The sequence below is a fragment of the Triticum aestivum genome, chromosome 2A (assembly GCF_018294505.1).
Source record: "Triticum aestivum cultivar Chinese Spring chromosome 2A, IWGSC CS RefSeq v2.1, whole genome shotgun sequence".
In the NCBI taxonomy this organism is placed as follows: Eukaryota; Viridiplantae; Streptophyta; class Magnoliopsida; order Poales; family Poaceae; genus Triticum; species Triticum aestivum.
Window position 1 is genome coordinate 518,418,416 of NC_057797.1, and position 19,398 is coordinate 518,437,813.

Genomic DNA, 19,398 nt, shown 5'->3' on the forward strand with positions numbered 1-19,398 from the left:
TTGATATGATAAATAGTTCAAACTTACATCTAAGCATGCCATATATTACATCAAAAGCTGGTGATGATACATCTCTTTCCATAATCGGAGCGGGTTTGCATGATTCACTATCAAACAAAAGTAGCAAGTACTGCCCACACAAGACAGTGCACTAGCCCTAAGATGGTTTGATAACACGCATCATTCTGGTAATTAAACACAATGAAAACTACCTTGAAGAATTGCGCGGCCAACTATTTCTTGTCATCGATCTCTCGGGCAATGACCACAACACGGAAAGCGGCATGGGAATCAATCTCTGGGGCGATGTCCACAGGACAGACCGTGACATCAGAATCAATCTCTGGGGCAATGTCCACAGGACGGACAGCGGCATCGGAATCGATCTCCGGGGCACTCTCCACAGGACGGACCGCGACATCGAAAACGATCTCTGGGGCGTTGTCCAAAGGACGGACCGCGACATCAGAATAATCAAGGACGTCCACCGGCACCTGCACTACCCTAACATATTAACAAGCACATTGCAAATAAACAAAAACCATAACTATGGTAAGCCCTTGCTTTTTACCTTGTGCAGCTCACCGGGGGATCCCTTACCTCCGGGGGCCATCGCATTGCCAGGGAAATAATATTTCTCAATGACGATTATCTCCTCAAATTCGGCATTGAGCCTCTCATAGGTGGCCATTAGAGTTTCTGGGGTAGGTACGGTGGGGCCCTTGTTGTTCTTCCAGCTTTCTTTGAGGAGTTTGTCCGCCAACATCGTCAACTCTTTGGCCAGTGCTTGTTTCTTGGAGTTCTTCGTCTCCATGGGTTGGCCTGCCAACATGGCCAACTCGTTGGTCGGTGATCGCTTCCTGGAGATCTCTGTCTCGAGTGGCTTATCCGCCGGCAACTCTTTGCCTAGTGCTCCAGGATCCATCAATAAACTGCCAAACAAAAACCAATCGAAAGGAAACCACAATCGCAATGAAAATGGGAAAAGAATAGGCTGTGAGAATCTGTCGGTGCTTCGCAAAAAGAAATTTCTTGGAATGAAAATATAGTAGCATCACTAATTCGCCTGCCTTTCCTTTGTCAGTACAGAAGAAAAATGGCAGAAGTGAGTAGCTTGGAGTGAGGTTTTCTTCAAGAAAGGGGAGAAAGGGCTTGAACGAGCGTTCCAGTGAAATGATGGTTGCTTTGTCCAGTCCAACTTCAAGGCCACTTTACCACTACTAGTAAATGTGTGGGTTTTGTGATATGATGGGTCATGACGGCCACACCGGGGTGCCCGGTGAGTCTCGACTGTAGCACCTCGCTGTGATTTGGTGGATGGCACGCGGGCCCGTATGCTTTGATGTCTCGATAGTAGTAGTTTGGACGACAGACGAGGAGCTCCGTCCTGGTCTATTGGTCCCTATGATAATCTGTGCCAAATTTTTACTATAAATTTAACTAACCAAATGTTCATGCATGTCATAAAAAATTACATCATTCGAAACTATGTTCAAATACGAATCAAAGGATATAATTTTTGCTAACATGCACTAACATTTTGTCAGTTAAATCTTTGGTCAAAATTTAGCACAACTTATAAAGGGGCCGAATAAATATTGTACTCTCACATTTTGTTTTGAGGATACTCCCACATAGAAAATATAAATAATAACGCATGTTGGGGCAGCCCACGTTTCTGATAATTTTAGCCGTGGGCTTGTTCACAAATTCTATGAGGCGGTGGTTGTTTAATTAATGGAGGGTCTAGTACCTGACTTGAACGATACAAAGTGTGACCTAGCACACTATAACACCACTTTAAATAAGCGGGAAGCTATCTAAAAAAATCAACAGCTCAAAAAAACGGCGACCTGGCACGTACACAATTTTAAACGATTGTTTTGATGGAGTGAAAAAAGAAAACTACCCCACTATACATATATATATATAGGCCGGAGCCTCTGCGCTTGCTTGCTAGGGTTGGTCTATTCACACACTCTCATCCTCTCCAAATCTTAACAAGAGAGAGGTGGTAACACTGTCTTTCTATCCTCACCGCTAGTTACAGATCCGGACGTATCCCCCTCCGCCGGTGAAGGGGAGGAGGGGCAGCATTCAGTCCGTCGTCGACAGCAAGGGAGGAGACCCACTGCCGGCCGCACCATTATCTCTGGCCGAGCACCGGCACGGGAGGTCCTCTGATCCCTTAGTCGTTGCCCTAGTGTGGGAGGATCCGGCCTCCCGCCAACTGATACGTCTCCAACGTATCTATAATTTCTGATTGTTCCATGCTATTATATTATCTGTTTTGGATGTTTAATGGGCTTTAATATACCTTTTTATATTATTTTTGGGACTAACCTACTAACCAAAGGCCTAGTGCAAATTGCTGTTTTTTTGCCTATTTCAGTGTTTCGTAGAAAAGGAATATCAAACGGAATGAAACCTTCGGGAGAGTTATTTTTGGAATAAATGTGATCCAGGAGACTTGGAGTGGACGCAAGAAAGAAGCGAGGAGGCCACAAGGCAGGACGGCGTGCCGCCCACCCTCGTGGGCCCCTCGCAGCTCCACCGACGTACTTCTTCCTCCTATATATACACATATACCCTGAAAACATCCAGGAGCACCACGAAACCTTATTTCCACCGCAGTAACCTTATGTACCCGTGAGATCCCATCTTGGGGCCTTTTCCGGCGCTCCGCCGAAGGGGGAATCGATCATGGAGGGCTTCTACATCAACACCATAGCCTCCGCGATGATGTGTGAGTAGTTTACCACATACCTTCGAGTCCATAGTTATTAGCTATATGGCTTCTTCTCTCTCTTTGGATCTCAATACAAAGTTCTCCTCGGTTCTCCTGGAGATCTATTCGATGTAATTCTTTTTGCGGTGTGTTTGTCAAGATCCGATGAATTGTGGGTTTATGATCAAGATTATCTATGAACAATATTTGATTCTTCTCTGAATTATTTTATGTATGATTTAATATCTTTGCAAGTCTCTTCGAATTATCGGTTTGGTTTTGGCCTACTAGATTGATCTTTCTTGCAATGGGAGAAGTGCTTAGGTTTGGGTTCAATCTTGTGGTGTCCTTTCCCAGTGACAGCAGGGGCAGCAAGGCACATATTGTATTGTTGCCATCGAGGATAAAAAGATGGGGTTTATATCATATTGCTTGAGTTTATCACTCTACATCATGTCATCTTGCCTAATGCGTTACTCTGTTCTTATGAACTTAATACTCTAGATGCATGCTGGATAGCGGTCGATGTGTGGAGTAATAGTAGTAGATGCAGAATCGTTTTGGTCTACTTGTCGCGAACGTGATGCCTATATACATGATCATGCCTAGATATTCTCATAACTATGCGCTTTTCTATCAATTGCTCGACAGTAATTTGTTCACCCACCGTAGAATTTGCTATCTCGAGAGAAGCCACTAGTGAAACCTATGGCCCTGGGGTCTATCTTCCATCATATTATTTTCCTATCTACTTGCTATTTCTATCCTTGTTTATTTTCCAATCTTTATTTTCCAATCTATACAACAAAAATATCAAAAATATTTATCTTACTATCTCTATCAGATCTCACTTTCGTAAGTGACCGTGAAGGGATTGACAACCCCTTTATCGCGTTGGTTGCGAGGTTCTTGTTTGTTTGTACAGGTACAAGGGACTTGCATGTAATCTCCTACTGGATTGATACCTTGGTTCTCAAAAACTGAGGGAAATACTTACGCTACTTTGCTGCATCACCCTTTCCTCTTCAAGGGAAAACCAACACATGCCCAAGAGTTAGCAAGAAGGATTTCTGGCGCCGTTGCCGGGGAGGTTGCACCAAGTCAAGTCAAGATTCGATCTCCCGCCAACATGCGATTTCTGGTGCCGTTGCCGGGGAGATCTATGCACAAGTCAAGATATACCAAGTACCCATCACAAACTCTTCTCCCTAGCATTACATTATTTGCCATTTGCCTCTCGTTTTTCTCTCCCCCACTTCACCCTTGTCGTTTTATTCGCCCTCTTTTCCGTTCACCCTTTTTCTTGCTTCTCGTGTCTCAGTGTGTTAGATCATTGGTTTTGATATCATGGCTAGTCCTTCTATCATTGTTTGTACTCCCGATCATGAAGTTCTCAATTTTAAACAAAGGGAGGGAGAAAATTTAAAAGATGCTTGGTATAGAATTTGCAATGCTCAGAATAGATCCACTAGGAAGCAATCCACTTCCGTTCTTCTTCGCAATTTTTATGTAGGCATCACCCCTTGGAAAAAGATATATTCTTGATACCATTACCGGAGGGAATTTTTTGGGTAGCCATACTTTTGATTCTTATAATGCTATGATAGATTTGTTTGGGCCACCACCCCTCTTGGTTAATGGAACTATTTTATGATGTAGGGTGGAACCCTATGTGGCCGATCTTTCACGAAAGGAGCAGATCCCGCGATGAACACGAAGAACACGAGGGGGAAAACGAGGGGAATCACAAGGGGAAATACGAGAGAAACACTAAAACCAACAAGAATGATCACACATGTGCTAGCTCCTCGAAACACGAGAGGAGATACAAGATCCAAAGTCAACAAGGGACGATACAAATGGTAACCGGTCTTCTCCATGAGGAGGTCTTGAATCTACGAGGGGATCTTCCCGTAAAGGGGTCTTGAATCCAAGGTGGATCTTCTCCAAAGAGGGGCCGCTGTCTCTCTCAAGGAGTAGATCCGATATGGATGAGCGAAGCTCTATCTCACAAATGTGCTAGCACAATGCTAACCCTCAAATGGTGGAGGTGGAGGAGTATATATAGTCTAGGGCCACGAAGGGTAAGTGAGGGCGAAGGGATACATGGGCTCGGCCCGATACACTATGCACAGACAAGCGTCGGACATCCGACGGGTACCGTACGTCCGGCATTTTGGCTCGGGAAAGCCATCGTCGGATTTCCAGACATTGTCGGTCGTCCGGTGGCTGATGGTCCTCGGACGTCCGGCCTTGGTCGGTCATCCGGCCGATGTAGCTTTCGTCGGCTGGTCCATCTGGCTAGTGGAGACTCCAGGCGTCGGACGTCCGGTGACTGTCGGACGCCCGGGAGCTGATGCTTCCTGGCAGCTCTTCCTCTTGTTTCGTGTGCTTGGTGTCCTCACCGTCTTTTCCATGGTCTTCCTCTTTGTTCTTGGTCATGCATAGCACATATATTTGAGGTAGTAGCCATGTCTCATATGTGGAAAGTGATGGTTCGAAGAGGAGCGAGTTCACCTTGTGTCCAATGGTGTATAGTCATGGTCTCATCGTATGTATCCTTGGGGCTTGGAGAGTAGTCAGAGTGTACATGGGGATGAACGTGGGATGCTCCACATCATCTCCCCCCCCCCCCTGGGAAAGATCCGACCTCGGATCGTGATCCTCATCACCATGGAAACGGTTGTCGTGGACGGAGTTGAAGGCATGGTGCAATCCAAGTACTCCAAGGTGTCTCCGGTATGTGGTACATGCAAAATGATCAAACACGAAGTACACTTGGAAATAGAATGGTTAGCGCACACAAAGTGTCCATCAAGTAAGCATGTGTCCGTGCGACAATATTGATCATGACAAGGTGCATGAAGCTTATCCAAAAGATATGGAAATGTATGCACAACATTCATGGGAGCGAAAGCAAGAATATGATCAATGCAACCACGGTGCAAAATGATGTCATAGTGAGACGGTTTATCAATAGCATGAATATGGTAATGGATGCTAAATGTGATGTGATCATGCAATTGATGGTAGGCAATAAGATTATGATGTATGAATGTGCCATCAAGAAAGATCACAACAAATTTGCTAAGGAAATTGATAACCCACAAGTATAGGGGATCAATTGTAGCCTCTTTAGATAAGTAAGAGTGTCGAACCCAACGAGGAGCTAAAGGTAGAACAAATATTCCCTCAAGTTCTATCGACCACCGATACAACTCTACGCACACTTGACATTCGCTTTACCTAGAACAAGTATGAAACTAGAAGTACTTTGTAGGTGTTGTTGGATAGGTTTGCAAGATAATAAAGAGCACGTAAATAAAAAGTAGGGGTTGTTTAGATGAAGGAATAACTAAGTTAGTTTTATTAAAGTGGTTTTTGTTACGAGAAAGTTATTTGTCCCTAGGCAATCGATAACTAGACCGGTAATCACTATTGCAATTTTATTTGAGGGAGAGGCATAAGCTAAGATACTTTATCTACTTGCATCATATGCACTTATGATTGGAACTCTAGCAAGCATCCGCAACTACTAAAGATCACTAAGGTAAAACCCAACCATAGCATTAAAGCATCAAGTCCTCTTTATCCCATACGCAACAACCCCCTTACTCGGGTTTGTGTTTCAGTCACTCACACAACCCACTATAAGCGAATCATGAACGTTTTGCAACACCCTACAGCAGGAATCCCTCACGCTTGCGCGACACGGAGAGCACCATAGGACAGCACCAATAATACAACATGCAACTCAAACCAATCTTGATCATCAAATAGCCCATCAGACAAAATGGATCTACTCAAACATCATAGGATAGCCATACATCATTGGGAAATAATATATAGCGTTGAGCACCATGTTTAATTAGATATTACATCGGGTAAGAGAGAGGTTACACCGCTGCATAGAGGGGGGAGAGTTGGTGATGATGGCGGTGAAGTTGTTGGTGAAGATTGCGGTGATGATGGTGGCCCCCGGTGGCACTCCGGTGCCACCGGAAGCGAGGGGGAGAGAGCCCCCTCCTTCTTATTCTTCCTTGACCTCCTCCCTAGATGGGACAAGGGTTTCCCCTCAGGTCCATGGCCGCCATGGCGTGGGAGAGGCGAGATCCCCTCCGAGATTCGATATGTCTCTCTGTCTCTCTCTGTTTCTGCGTTCTCGGATTCTACCCTTTCACCGTTTCTTATATTCCCGGAGATCCGTAACTCCGATTGGGCTGAAATTTTGACACGATCTCTATCCAGAAATTAGATTTCTTGCGGAGAAAGAAGGGCTGCAACCGCCTTACAGGGTGGCCACGAGGGTCAGGGGCGCGCCTGCCCCCTGGGGCGCCCCCCCCCACCTCGTGGGCCCCTCGAGCATCGTCTCGCGTTGATTTCACTTCCCAAAAATCACATATATTCCCAAAAAATATCCATCCGTTTTTATGCCGTTTGGACTCCGTTTGATATGGATTTTCTGCGAAACAAAAAACATGCAACAAACAGGAACTGACACTGGGCACTAGATCAATATGTTAGTCCCAAAAATAGTATAAAAAGTTGCCAAAAGTATATGAAAGTTGTAGAATATTGGCATGGAACAATCAAAAATTATAGATACGACGGAGACGTATCAGCATCCCCAAGCTTAGTTCCTGCTCGCCCTCGAGTAGGTAAATGATAAAAAGATAATTTTTGATGTGGAATGCTACCTAGCATAATCTTGATCACATATCTAATCATGGCATAAATATTGAGATACGAGTGATTCAAAGCAATAGTCTATCATTTGACATAAAAACAATAATACTTCAAGCCTACTAATAAAGCAATCATGCCTTTTCAAAATAACATGGCCAAAGAAAGTTATCCCTACAAAATCATATAGTCTGGCTATGCTCCATCTTCTTCACACAAAATATTCACATCATGCACAACCCCGATGACAAGCCAAGCAATTGTTTCGTACTTTTGACGTTCTCAAACCTTTTCAACTTTCACTCAATACATGAGCGTGAGCCATGGACATAGCACTATAGGTGGAATAGAATATGATGGTGGAGGTTGTGTGGGGAAGACAAAAAAGGAGAAAGTCTCACATCGACGCGGCTAATCAACGGGCTATGGAGATGCCCATACATTGATGTCAATGTGAGGAGTAGGGATTGCCATGCAACGGATGCACTAGAGCTATAAGTATATGAAAGCTCAAACTGAAACTAAGTGGGTGTGCATCCAACTTGCTTGCTCATGAAGACCTAGGGCATTTGAGGAAGCCCATCGTTGGAATATACAAGCCAAGTTCTATAATGAAAATTCCCACTAGTATATGAAAGTGATAACTCAAGAGACTCTTTATATGAAGAACATGGTGCTACTCTGAAGCACAAGTGTGGAAAAATAATAGTAACATTGCCCCTTCTCTCTTTTTCTCTCATTTTTTCTTTTCTTTTCTTTTCTTTTCTTTTCTTTTTTTGGGCCTTCTTTTTTTTTGGCCTTTCTCTTTTTTTAGTTTTTTTGTTTTTTCGTCTGGAGTCTCATCCCGACTTCTGGGGAATCATGGTCTCCATCATCCTTTCCTCACTGGGGAAATTCTCTAATAATGATGATCATCACACTTTTATTTACTTACAACTCGATATCTAGAACAAATATATGACTCTATATGAATGCCTCCGGCGGTGTCCCGGGATGTGCAATGATCTAGCGTAGCAATGACATCAAAAAACGGACAAGCCATGAAAACATCATGCTAGCTATATTACGATCATGCAAAGCAATATGACAATGAATGATCAAGTCATGTATATGATGATGATGGAAGTTGCATGGCAATATATCTCGGAATGGCTATGGAAATGCTATGATAGGTAGGTATGGTGGCTGTTTTGAGGAAGATATAAGGAGGGTTATGTGTGATAGAGCGTATCGTATCACGGGGTTTGGATGCACCGGCGAAGTTTGCACCAACTCTCGAGGTGAGAAAGGGCAATGCACGGTACCGAAGAGGCTAGCAATGATGGAAGGGTGAGAGTGCGTATAATCCATGGACTCAACATTAGTCATAAAGAACTCACATACTTATTGCAAAAATCTATTAGTCATCGAAACAAAGTACTACGCGCATGACCCTAGGGGGATAGATTGGTAGGAAAATACCATCGCTCGTCCCCGACCGCCACTCATAAGGAAGACAATCAATAAATACCTCATGCTCCAACTTCGTTACATAACGGTTCACCATGCGTTCATGCTACAGGAATCACAAACATCAACACAAGTTTTTCTACTAATCCACAACTACCCACTAGCATGACTCTAATACCACCATCTTTATATCGCAAAAGTATTGCAAGGAATCAAACACATCATATTCAGTGATCTACAAGTTTTATGTAGGGTTTATGACTAACCATGTGAATGACCAATTCCTGTCATCTCTCTAAATAGATATAAGTGAAGCAAGAGAGTTTAATTATTTCTACAAAAGATATTCCCACACTCTAACAAATATAAGTGAAGCAAAAGAGCATTCTACAAATGGCGGTTTTCTATGTAAAGAGAAACAGGCAATCCAAACTTCAAATGATATAAGTGAAGCACATGAAGCATTCTATAAAGCCATGCTCAAAAGATATAAGTGAAGTGCATAGAGAATTCTATAAATCAACCAATGACTACCTCATACCAGCATGGTGCATAAAATAAAAATTAAAACTAAATGCAAAAGACGCTCCAAGATTGCACATATTGCATGAACGAAACGAATCCGAAAACATACCGGTACTTGTTGAAGAAAGAGGGGATGCCTTCCGGGGCATCCCCAAGCTTAGACACTTGAGTCTCCTTGAATATTTACTTGGGGTTCCTTGGGCATCCCCAAGCTTGAGCTCTTGGCCTCTCTTCCTTCTTCTCACATCGAGACCTTCTCGATCATCGAACACTTCATCCACACAAAACTTCAACAGAAAACTCGGTAAGATCCGTTAGTATAATAAAGCAAATCACTACTCTAAGTACTGTTGCAAACCAATTCATATTTTGTTTTTGCATTGTGTCTACTGTAATATAACTTTTCCATGGCTTTATCCACTGATATAAATCGTTAGTTTCATTAAAACAAGCAAACTATACATCAAAAACAGAATCTGTCTAAAGAAGAACAGTCTGTAATAATCTGAACATTCACCATACTTATGGTACTTGAAAAATTCTGCCAAAATTAGGAAAAATAAACAATTTGTATAGAAATACAGTGCAAGAAGAATCAGAACCATTTGACGTCCCAGCTAAAAATGTAAACTCGCGCACTACAGCCAAAGTTTCGGTCCTGCACCGTACAAACCAGCAAGCAAATGTAAACATCCTAAAGGCAAACCTTGGCACATTATTTTTATAAAACAATGGAATTGTACAAGGGGGTTATTATTTTTGTTGAAAAGTTTCTATAATCAAGATCCACAAAGTTGCCGTGAGCATGAACAAAGTTCAAGGAGCTCTTCCACTTCAACAATGCTTCTCTTTCTCACTTTCACTTTCCTTTTTGAAAAAAATTTGGGTTCCCCTCTTTATTTTTGTTGTTTTTAAACTATATGAAAGCACTCAATAGAAATAAATGACTCTCTAAAACTTTTGGGTTGTCTCCCTGGCAGCGCTTTCTTTAAAGCCATTAAGCTAGGCATATAGTGCTCAAGTAGTGAATCCACCCGGATCCCAAGGTATATCAAAGCCAATTTTAATTAGCAATGGTTTGGCATTTAGTAGTGAGCACAAAGTAACATAAATCAAGCAATGACAAAGTCTAACTCTCTTCCTATGCGGCATGTCATAAAAGAACAATTCATGCATACACAGTAAAGGGCAATGCATAGTATAAACAGTTTCTTGCAATTTTACCATGTTTGAAACATAGAGAGGTGGAGATATAGTTCCTCTATCATAATAATTGCAAGTAGGAGCAGCAAGCACATGCATATTATATTCATCAAAATCATCATGTGCAACGGTAAAGGGCAACCCATCAATATAATCCTTAATAAGGGCAAACTTCTTTGATATAGTGTAGTCAGGAGAATTCAAAAAGATAATAGGACTATCATGTGTGGGTGCAATAGAAACAATTTCATGTTTAACATAAGGAACTATAGCAAGTTCATCTCCATAAGCATAATTCATATTGGCATCTTGGCCACAAGCATAGCAAGCATCATCAAAAAGGGATATTTCAAGAGAATCAGTGGGATCATAACAATCATCATAGCAATCATCCTTCTGTAAGCACGAAGGGAAATTAAACAATGTATGAGTTGAAGAGTTACTCTCATTAGAAGGTGGGCATGGGTAGCTAATCCGCTCTTTCTCCTTTTGTTCTTCGCTCTCCTCCTCATATTTTTCATCCAATGAGCTCACAGTTTCATCAATTTCTTCTTCCATAGACTCCTGCAAAATATTAGTCTCTTCTTGGACAGCGGGGTAGTCCTCAATATATGGTTCAACATAGGCATTAGAAGCATAATTATCATAGCAATATTTAAGTATGTCAAAATTTTCAGATTTGTAAAGAGTAGCATCATACGTTTCAATCAAAGAAGCAATTTCATAAGCACCCTTAAAAGCAACAAATTCTTCAATTTGTTGAACATCATAGTAACTATAAACACCCTTAACATATGAAGATACGATTTCATTATCACTAAACTCACATTGATAGGAAAGGTGTTTCTTAGGGTTTTCAGAACAACAAGTAATATCATATATTTCGCATAAATTTCAAGCATAGCATTGCAAACGATGAATTTGACCCAGTAAAATTTTCCCTTTTTCAGATATTCGGTGTCAGACATAACAAGCATGCTCATCTAAAGATTTGCCCTCAACTAAGCTAGTTGGGGTTTCAGCACGAGCACATAGGGATTGAAGATGATCCAAGTAATAAGCTTCAGCAGTGTGATAGATTTTTGAGTGGTTCTTCAACCATTGGTTTAGTAGGTACAACTATTTTTTGGTATTTTGCGTTTCCTACCCATAACTAAAGATAGAAAAAACTAAGAACAGCAAATAAAAATTACTTAGTGATAAAGCAAACAAGCACACACGAGAATATTCACCCCACGCTATTGCTCCCCAGCAACGGCGCCAGAAAAAGATCTTGATAACCCACAAGTATAGGGGATCAATTGTAGCCTCTTTTGATAAGTAAGAGTGTCGAACCCAACAAGGAGCTAAAGGTAGAACAAATATTCCCTCAAGTTCTATCAACCACCGATACAACTCTACGCACACTTGACGTTCGCTTTACCTAGAACAAGTATGAAACTAGAAGTACTTTGTAGGTGTTGTTGGATACGTTTGCAAGATAATAAAGAGCGCGTAAATAAAAAGTAGGGGCTGTTTAGATGAAGGAATAACTAAGTTAGTTTTAGTAAAGTGGTTTTTGTTACGAGAAAGTTATTTGTCCCTAGGCAATCGATAACTAGACCGGTAATCACTATTGCAATTTAATTTGAGGGAGAGGCATAAGCTAACATAATTTCTCTACTTGGATCATATGCACTTATGATTGGAACTCTAGCAAGCATCTGCAACTACTAAAGATCATTAAGGTAAAACCCAACCATAGCATTAAAGCATCAAGTCCTCTTTCTCCCATATGCAACAACCCCCTTACTCGGGTTTGTGTTTCAGTCACTCACGCAACCCACTCTAAGCGAATCATGAACGTATTGCAACACCCTACAGCGGGGATCCCTCATGCTTGCGCAACACGGAGAGCACCATAGGACAGCACCAATAATAAAACATGCAACTCAAACCAATCTTGATCATCAAATAGCCCATCGGACAAAACGGATCTACTCAAACATCATAGGATAGCCATACATCATTGGGAAATAATATATAGCGTTGAGCACCATGTTTAAGTAGAGATTACTGCGGGTAAGAGAGGGGTTACACCGCTGCATAGAGGGGGAAGAGTTGGTGATGATGGCGGTGAAGTTGTTGGTGAAGATTGCGATGATGATGGTGGCCCCCGGTGGCACTCCGGTGCCACCGGAAGCGAGGGGGAGAGAGCCCCCTCCTTCTTCTTCTTCCTTGACCTCCTCCCTAGATGGGAGAAGGGTTTCCCTCAGGTCCATGGCCTCCATGGCGTGGGAGGGGCGAGAGACCCTCCGAGATTGGATCTGTCTCTTTATCTCTATCTGTTTCTGCGTTCTCAGATTCTACCCTTTCACCGTTTTTTATATTCCCGGAGATCCGTAACTCTGATTGGGCTGAAATTTTGACACGATCTCTATCCAGAAATTAGCTTTCTTGGGCGAAAGAAGGGCTGCAACCGCCTTACGGGGTGGCCACGAGGGTCAGGGGCGCGCCTGCCCCCCTGGGGCGCGCCCCCCGCCTCGTGGGGCCCTCGAGCATCGTCTCGCGTTGATTTTACTTCCCAAAAATCACATATATTCCAAAAAAAATCTATATGCGTTCTTATCTCGTTTGGACTCCATTTGATATGGATTTTCTGCGAAACAAAAAACATGCAACAAACAGGAACTGGCACTGGGCACTGGATCAATATGTTAGTCCCAAAAATAGTATAAAAAGTTGCCAAAAGTATATGAAAGTTATAGAATATTAGCATGGAACAATAAAAAATTATAGATACGACGGAGATGTATCAGAAATGCACAAGCTCATATATCATGGATGACATGGGAATACAAGATGCAACAAGGCAATCATAATGTGAGTCAATCCATGCATAAGATTCAAATTTGTCATGTGTATGATATGTCCATCGAGCATGACATGTGTGAGCACAATCAACAAATATGGAGGTCTTGGTGTACCAATGCTCGATGTCGTGGCATGAGTGGCGGTTCGAAGGTACATCCAATAAGTCCGAGCGCTCCTCAATGTGAAGGTCCATAGAGCCAATCTCCCATGTCGCTCCTCCGTTCGCGAGATGTATCATGTAGACAACAAGAAGGAGACAACAATGAAAGAGTGACCCATCCAATATGCATATTTGAGGATGGCTCAAAGGGAAAGAGTTCACCTTTAGGAGATTGTCGCAAATGTTGGTGTTGCACATCTTGTATGCCTTCACATGACCAAATTGCGTCATGGCGGTATCGCCTTGTGAATCCTTCAGCATGAAAGAACATAACAAACACTCGAAAACATAAATGAGGTTAGCGGAGATGCAAAACCTATCATTCGTGTGGTAAAATACCCAACAAGTGTATGCATCATGCGCATCATAAAAAAGGACAAGGGAGCATTTCATAGTATGGCGGCATATGATGCGAGAACAAGCAAATACAATAGGCTCAAGTAAACAAGCATGCATCACAAGTAATATGTCCAAGTCTCCGAGATCAATAAGCATAGATGCAACAATTGGAGGCAAGCGACAATGAACAAGATGTATCATGTGAGAGGCATGAACATATATGTCATCAACCCAAGAAAGCAAGTAAGAGTGTAACATGGGTGATGCGACAAAGCAAGCAATCATATGAATCAAGGCAAGCAAGCTAGTAGTGCAAAGATGCAACGTACTAGAAGGAATCATGTCAAGTATGTCATGTGTGTAAATAGTGGTCATGAATAATGCACAAGACATATCACAAGCATGAAAGGAGGATATAAGCAAAATAGCATCAATAGCATGAGGCACATGATAAACATGGCAATAGCAACAAGAATCTCCACCAAGCATGCAAATACACATAGGAGTAGTAAAATGGTGAATCATGGGTATATGCAAGCTAGGGTCACAATTGCATGGCGAAGGCATAGAAACAAGCATAGCATGCAAAGTGAACACGGTAAAATGAGCATGAAGCGACAAGCGGTATATAGCCCATAGCCGTGTGAGAGCCAAGTGAAAGAGATGCGCGTAGTCGTTGCGCGAAGAGAGCGGTGGGAAGGATAGTTCACGGGATCCCAAGTTAGCTTTGCTCTCAAGAGCTTGTTTCGTCAACTCATGGGATTGTGAGGTTTACGAGTGTTCATAAATACCTACACAAAACAAAGGCAAAGGAAAAATTGTGTGTGCGTGGTATATGTACACATCATCCATCATGATGCACACGTGCTTGTGTTGGTTAGCACAAAATATTCAATGCTCAAATAAATGAGATGCATGATATAAAAACATGGCATCCATCATGATAGGTTTGTTGTTATGTATAGCATAATGAAGACTCAAATTGTGTAATGCATCACACAAAATATGTAGAGCATTGTTATTCATGGAATGCATATGGTGCAAGCAATTATGAGAACCATGCAAAGTATGGAATGCATCAAAATCTCCGAATATGTATGAGAAAACTATGAGGGTCTCCTCATGAGAATTAATGGAAACATCACATGGAGAATATTGACAACATCCAAAATAATGCATAGTTGGAACATGGTGATCATGGCATGGCATAGTAGATGAATTGCGAAAATCATGTAAAGGAAGCATGGCAATATCATCACATGAAAAACAAAAGCCAATGACCATCATCTCGTCATCTATGCCATAAGTGCAAATCGGATTTATGTGAATGGGGCATGCATAGTCACTATGTTGAGATTGAAATGATGCGATATGGGATATCTCACTCATAGCATATGACAAGGTTAATGGATTGTCAAACATGATGTGACCAAAAGAATTTTCACATGATACCCTATGGAGCATAGCATCACAACTAGGCAAATCAACATGCTCATCATCATATGCATCATAAATAGGTAAGTCATGACATGAAGAAGTGGCACTAGCATGAATCATGGGAATAGGTGTGCCAACATCATGCAAGCAATCATTCGCAAAATAGTCCACTAGTGGGACGAGAGAAGCACCATCACCTATGTTACCTTTGGAGCATCGCTCATGTGTTGTAGGTGACACTACTAAAAAAATGTTTATACATAGAAGTTTACCAGTAGCGTTTGTTTGTGTCCCCACGCTACTGGTAATTACCAGTAGCGCTGGGTACAAAGTGCGCTACTGGTATGGCATAGCAGCAGCGTTGGTTTCTTGTGGGCACGCTACTGCTAAGTGTGCCACACCACACCATCAAATTAAAAAATATTAGTAGCGCGGGTAGTAAATCTTATGCTACTACCAAGTGAATAGCTATAGCGCAGGCGATACACCCACGCTACTACTCAGCGTGTCCACTGCCTCCACATGCCAAGCGACAAGATCAAAAAAAAAACTCTTCTCACACAAATCTCACCCCCACCGTACCCCTGGCTCTCGGTCGACCTCCTCTCCCCCACGATCTCGTCGCCGCCGCCACCACCCACGCCGGCCGGTTCCGGCAATCTCCAGCTGCATGCAACATGCCCCTAAGTTCCGCCCCGCCCTCCCCTTCGTCCAGATCCATGCCTCAAGGTCTGCACCCTTGCCCGCGGCTAGGGATTCGGGCGCCCCCCTGTTCTTGCCGCCGAGTGCCCGGGTCGGCCCGCTGGCCAATGAGCAGCACCCCGCACCTGCGCGTGCCCAGGCAGACGAGCAGTACGGGGATTGGCCGCGGATGGAGACGAGTGCTGGCGCGGCAGCAGGAGAAGCTGTGGCGGCGGCGGATCTGGTGACTGCCGGGTCGGCTCGTCGTTCGTGGCCGGCCGGAGTCGCGGTGAGGCGCTGTCTTCCATAGATTCCGGTGGCTGGCTGACGGCCAATTGCTCTTGGACGCCGCTGGAGCTGCTCGTTTTTGAATTTTCAGTAATGCGGCTAGCTATGCCAGGTGCATTTTCTTAATTTTCGTAAGTGCAACAGCCAAGTTCAGTTTTAGTTAAGTGTAGTACTAGTGTAGGCTTTGGGATATCAGTTATAGTTCAGTAGTACTAGTGTATGACAAACAAATTAGATGTTAGTAGATAGATGCACAATTAGTTCAGTAATGTCAAGTTCAGTTTTCGTTCATTGTAGTGCTGCTCAACTTGAGTGTAGTTCGGGTATAAAATTTTCTATTCACGCCTATGTTGCAGCAGTCCGCGCGATTGTGATTCTCGTGTCGCTGATAGCTTGGAGCAGTTGGTTCTGGTCCATCTACTACTCGTGACTGGGAAGGAAGGATCATGTCGTTGATAGTTCAGGTATAAAATTGTATCTTCTCATATAGCATTATTTCTAACGGCAAGTGTATTTTGGTCTACAATATATCAATCCACATAAAGGATGTTATGCGATTCAGGTTCCTAGTAAGGCCTTACTTCAAAAAAAAATACCAACTACAATGCTGCAGTCCTACAGTTTTATCCATCAAACTTAGTTTCTATGGTTACTATTTTTATTATTTCAACAACTGGTAGTGAAGTTAAGGCGAGCATTGGAACATTTTGATAGCTTAGTCTTTTTGGATGGTCCTCTATCTGTATAGCATTACAAGCAACAACCACTGAGCCATGAGAGTCTTTCTAGATGGTACTCTATCTACATACTCTTACAAGAAACAACCAACAAGTTATGGTATATAATTCCATTCTCAAAATAACTATCTTTGCTGCTTCTGAATATTTAGCATTCAAAATGACTTTACGAATATGTAAGATTATCCAGGAATTCTGCTGTCAGGACATTGGATTTTGTATGTGATTGAGCTGATGCATTTTCTCCAAAATCTGAAATAGTTAATGATAGACATCCTTGCCAGATGTCATCTAGTCTGTCTTACCATCATATAACACAAGTCCCCTCTTCTGCAGCTAAAAAGAAAAGCCACACGCGAAGAAAATAATGCGGCTGAGTCGAGTGACTGTATGATTGTCACCACTGGATTTACTGGCAATCCGCTACTCACCCCAGTGTCCGGAAAAGTTGTTAAGAATTATAAATCAAAGACTAAGAACAATAAAGCTAGGCCTCAGACACCTACGCCAAATGTTGATAAGTGAAAACTTCTTGAGTGCCATTTTCTCTGAAGTCCAAACTCTTTTTTGCCTATTTATTCAGGCTGCAAATGATTAAACATGCACGTCCTTTCATGTACAGGCTCACCACTCAATCCAACAACTCCTGGTACTTGCCGCTATGACAGTTCGTTAGGTGATGACAATACTCTCCATCTATATGATTTTGTTTTAGGATGAGATGTTACAATTCAGCATTCTGGAAGAACTCGAATTTCTAGTTACTCTAGGCAGCTATGGTAAAGTAAATACTCTGCATTGGCTTGCTTTTGTTATTGGGATTAAGTCCCTTCTTATAGGAGAACTAACTTTCCCATCAAGGCAAAATTGCCTATAATTTTACTTTTTCACTCTTAATTTTTGCAACAGTATGATACTCTATGTAGTTCCTCAAGATATTGTTCTTTATTAGGAGGAATTAAGGGTTAAATTTACTGGAATAGTAATAAATGGGAAGTTGTCATGTCGACTATAATGGCCAGTGATATTTATAATGACCAAGTGTTGTTACTGCTGATGATTACTAGTAATACAACAAGAATACATCTGCAACCAAGGGTACAATGTTGGTAATAATCTACTATTGTTGATGCCTTCTTGCTTGCTTGCTTGCGAATGACCTGGGAATTACTCCTACTTGGTGCACAACCTTTGCTTGTTGCAATTTGCCTCAAAAGCTTGGATTTAGAATCTATAATAAGATTTGGTCATGCCTAGCATTGTATCATTCTTAAGTTGGGTTTTCCCCAATTTCTAGGATTGGTCTGTTAGGTACTGCTTATAATTCATATATACTATGCTGCTGCTATATGCTTTTGTTTCTGCTATTGTTACTTAGTGCTCTATAGGTTACTGTTATATTGTATTAATGCTCCAGGTTCTTTTGAGTTCTTAGTAGTGGTCTTGGTTTGTTGTTTAATTCCAGGATTTGTGAGTTCATAGAAGGGAACACATAGACATGAAGCTACGGCGGCGACGAAGACGATATCAACATGGGGCTGCGGCGACGATGATGACGATGACATCGACATCGACACAGGGCTACGGCGGCGACAAAGACGATGACATAGTCATGGTGCTGCGGCGACGACGACGACGACATCAACACGGCCTTGTGGAGGCACTGACGCCGACGACGTAGACGCGTGGCATATATTGTGTGTGTGCGCGCGCGCGTGCATGCGTGTGCACGTGTGCGTGTGTTAATTATCTACATCAAATATGTATGATTGATGATTGACTGTATGCATAACATGTATGTATTGTGAAATGCATGTCTAAATTGAAATAGGTAGACTTTTATTTTTTTTAAATCCTAATTTGTTACTACTAGCGTGGGTGTATCATAGAAGCGCTACTGCTATTCCTTTACTAGTAGCGTGGGTGTGAAATACTAGTAGCGTGGGGCACCAGCGCTACTGGTATGTCTATTTAGTAGTAGCGTGGAGTAAAACACACGCTACTGCTAAAAAATAGCTGTAACGTCATAGCAGGTAGTCCAAAAACCCATGCTACTGGTAAGGTTTTTCCTAGTAGTGTGAGGTGTCGAAGGCTGAGTCGTGGTCACCTTCATCTTGATGGAACCATGTGGGGGGTGCATCATCGTCCACCATGGCCATCGTTGTCTCCATTGGAAGCATGGACTCGTCGAGGATAGGCGTGTCGTCATGTAGGAGACCTAGCACCAAAGAAGAAAACATATTCGGAGTAGAGGTTAAGTCGTTAGAAATCATAGTGGCCTCACGTGTCGTGTCAACTACCTTACTCACTAAGTG

General features: G+C 42.5%; 1 long non-coding RNA gene across 2 annotated transcripts; it reads left to right on the forward strand.

Annotated features, from left to right (window-relative positions):
- The first annotated feature begins 15,894 nt into the window (after window positions 1-15,894).
- On the forward strand, window positions 15,895-18,913 carry LOC123185480 (uncharacterized). Of its 2 annotated transcripts, none has more exons than XR_006493408.1 (4): window positions 15,895-16,477; window positions 16,703-16,810; window positions 17,420-17,759; window positions 18,549-18,913. It is a non-coding gene; the product is annotated as an uncharacterized lncRNA (long non-coding RNA). The 2 variants fall into 2 exon arrangements; XR_006493407.1 differs by having other exon boundaries at window positions 15,895-16,458.
- The last annotated feature ends 485 nt before the right edge of the window (window positions 18,914-19,398 follow it).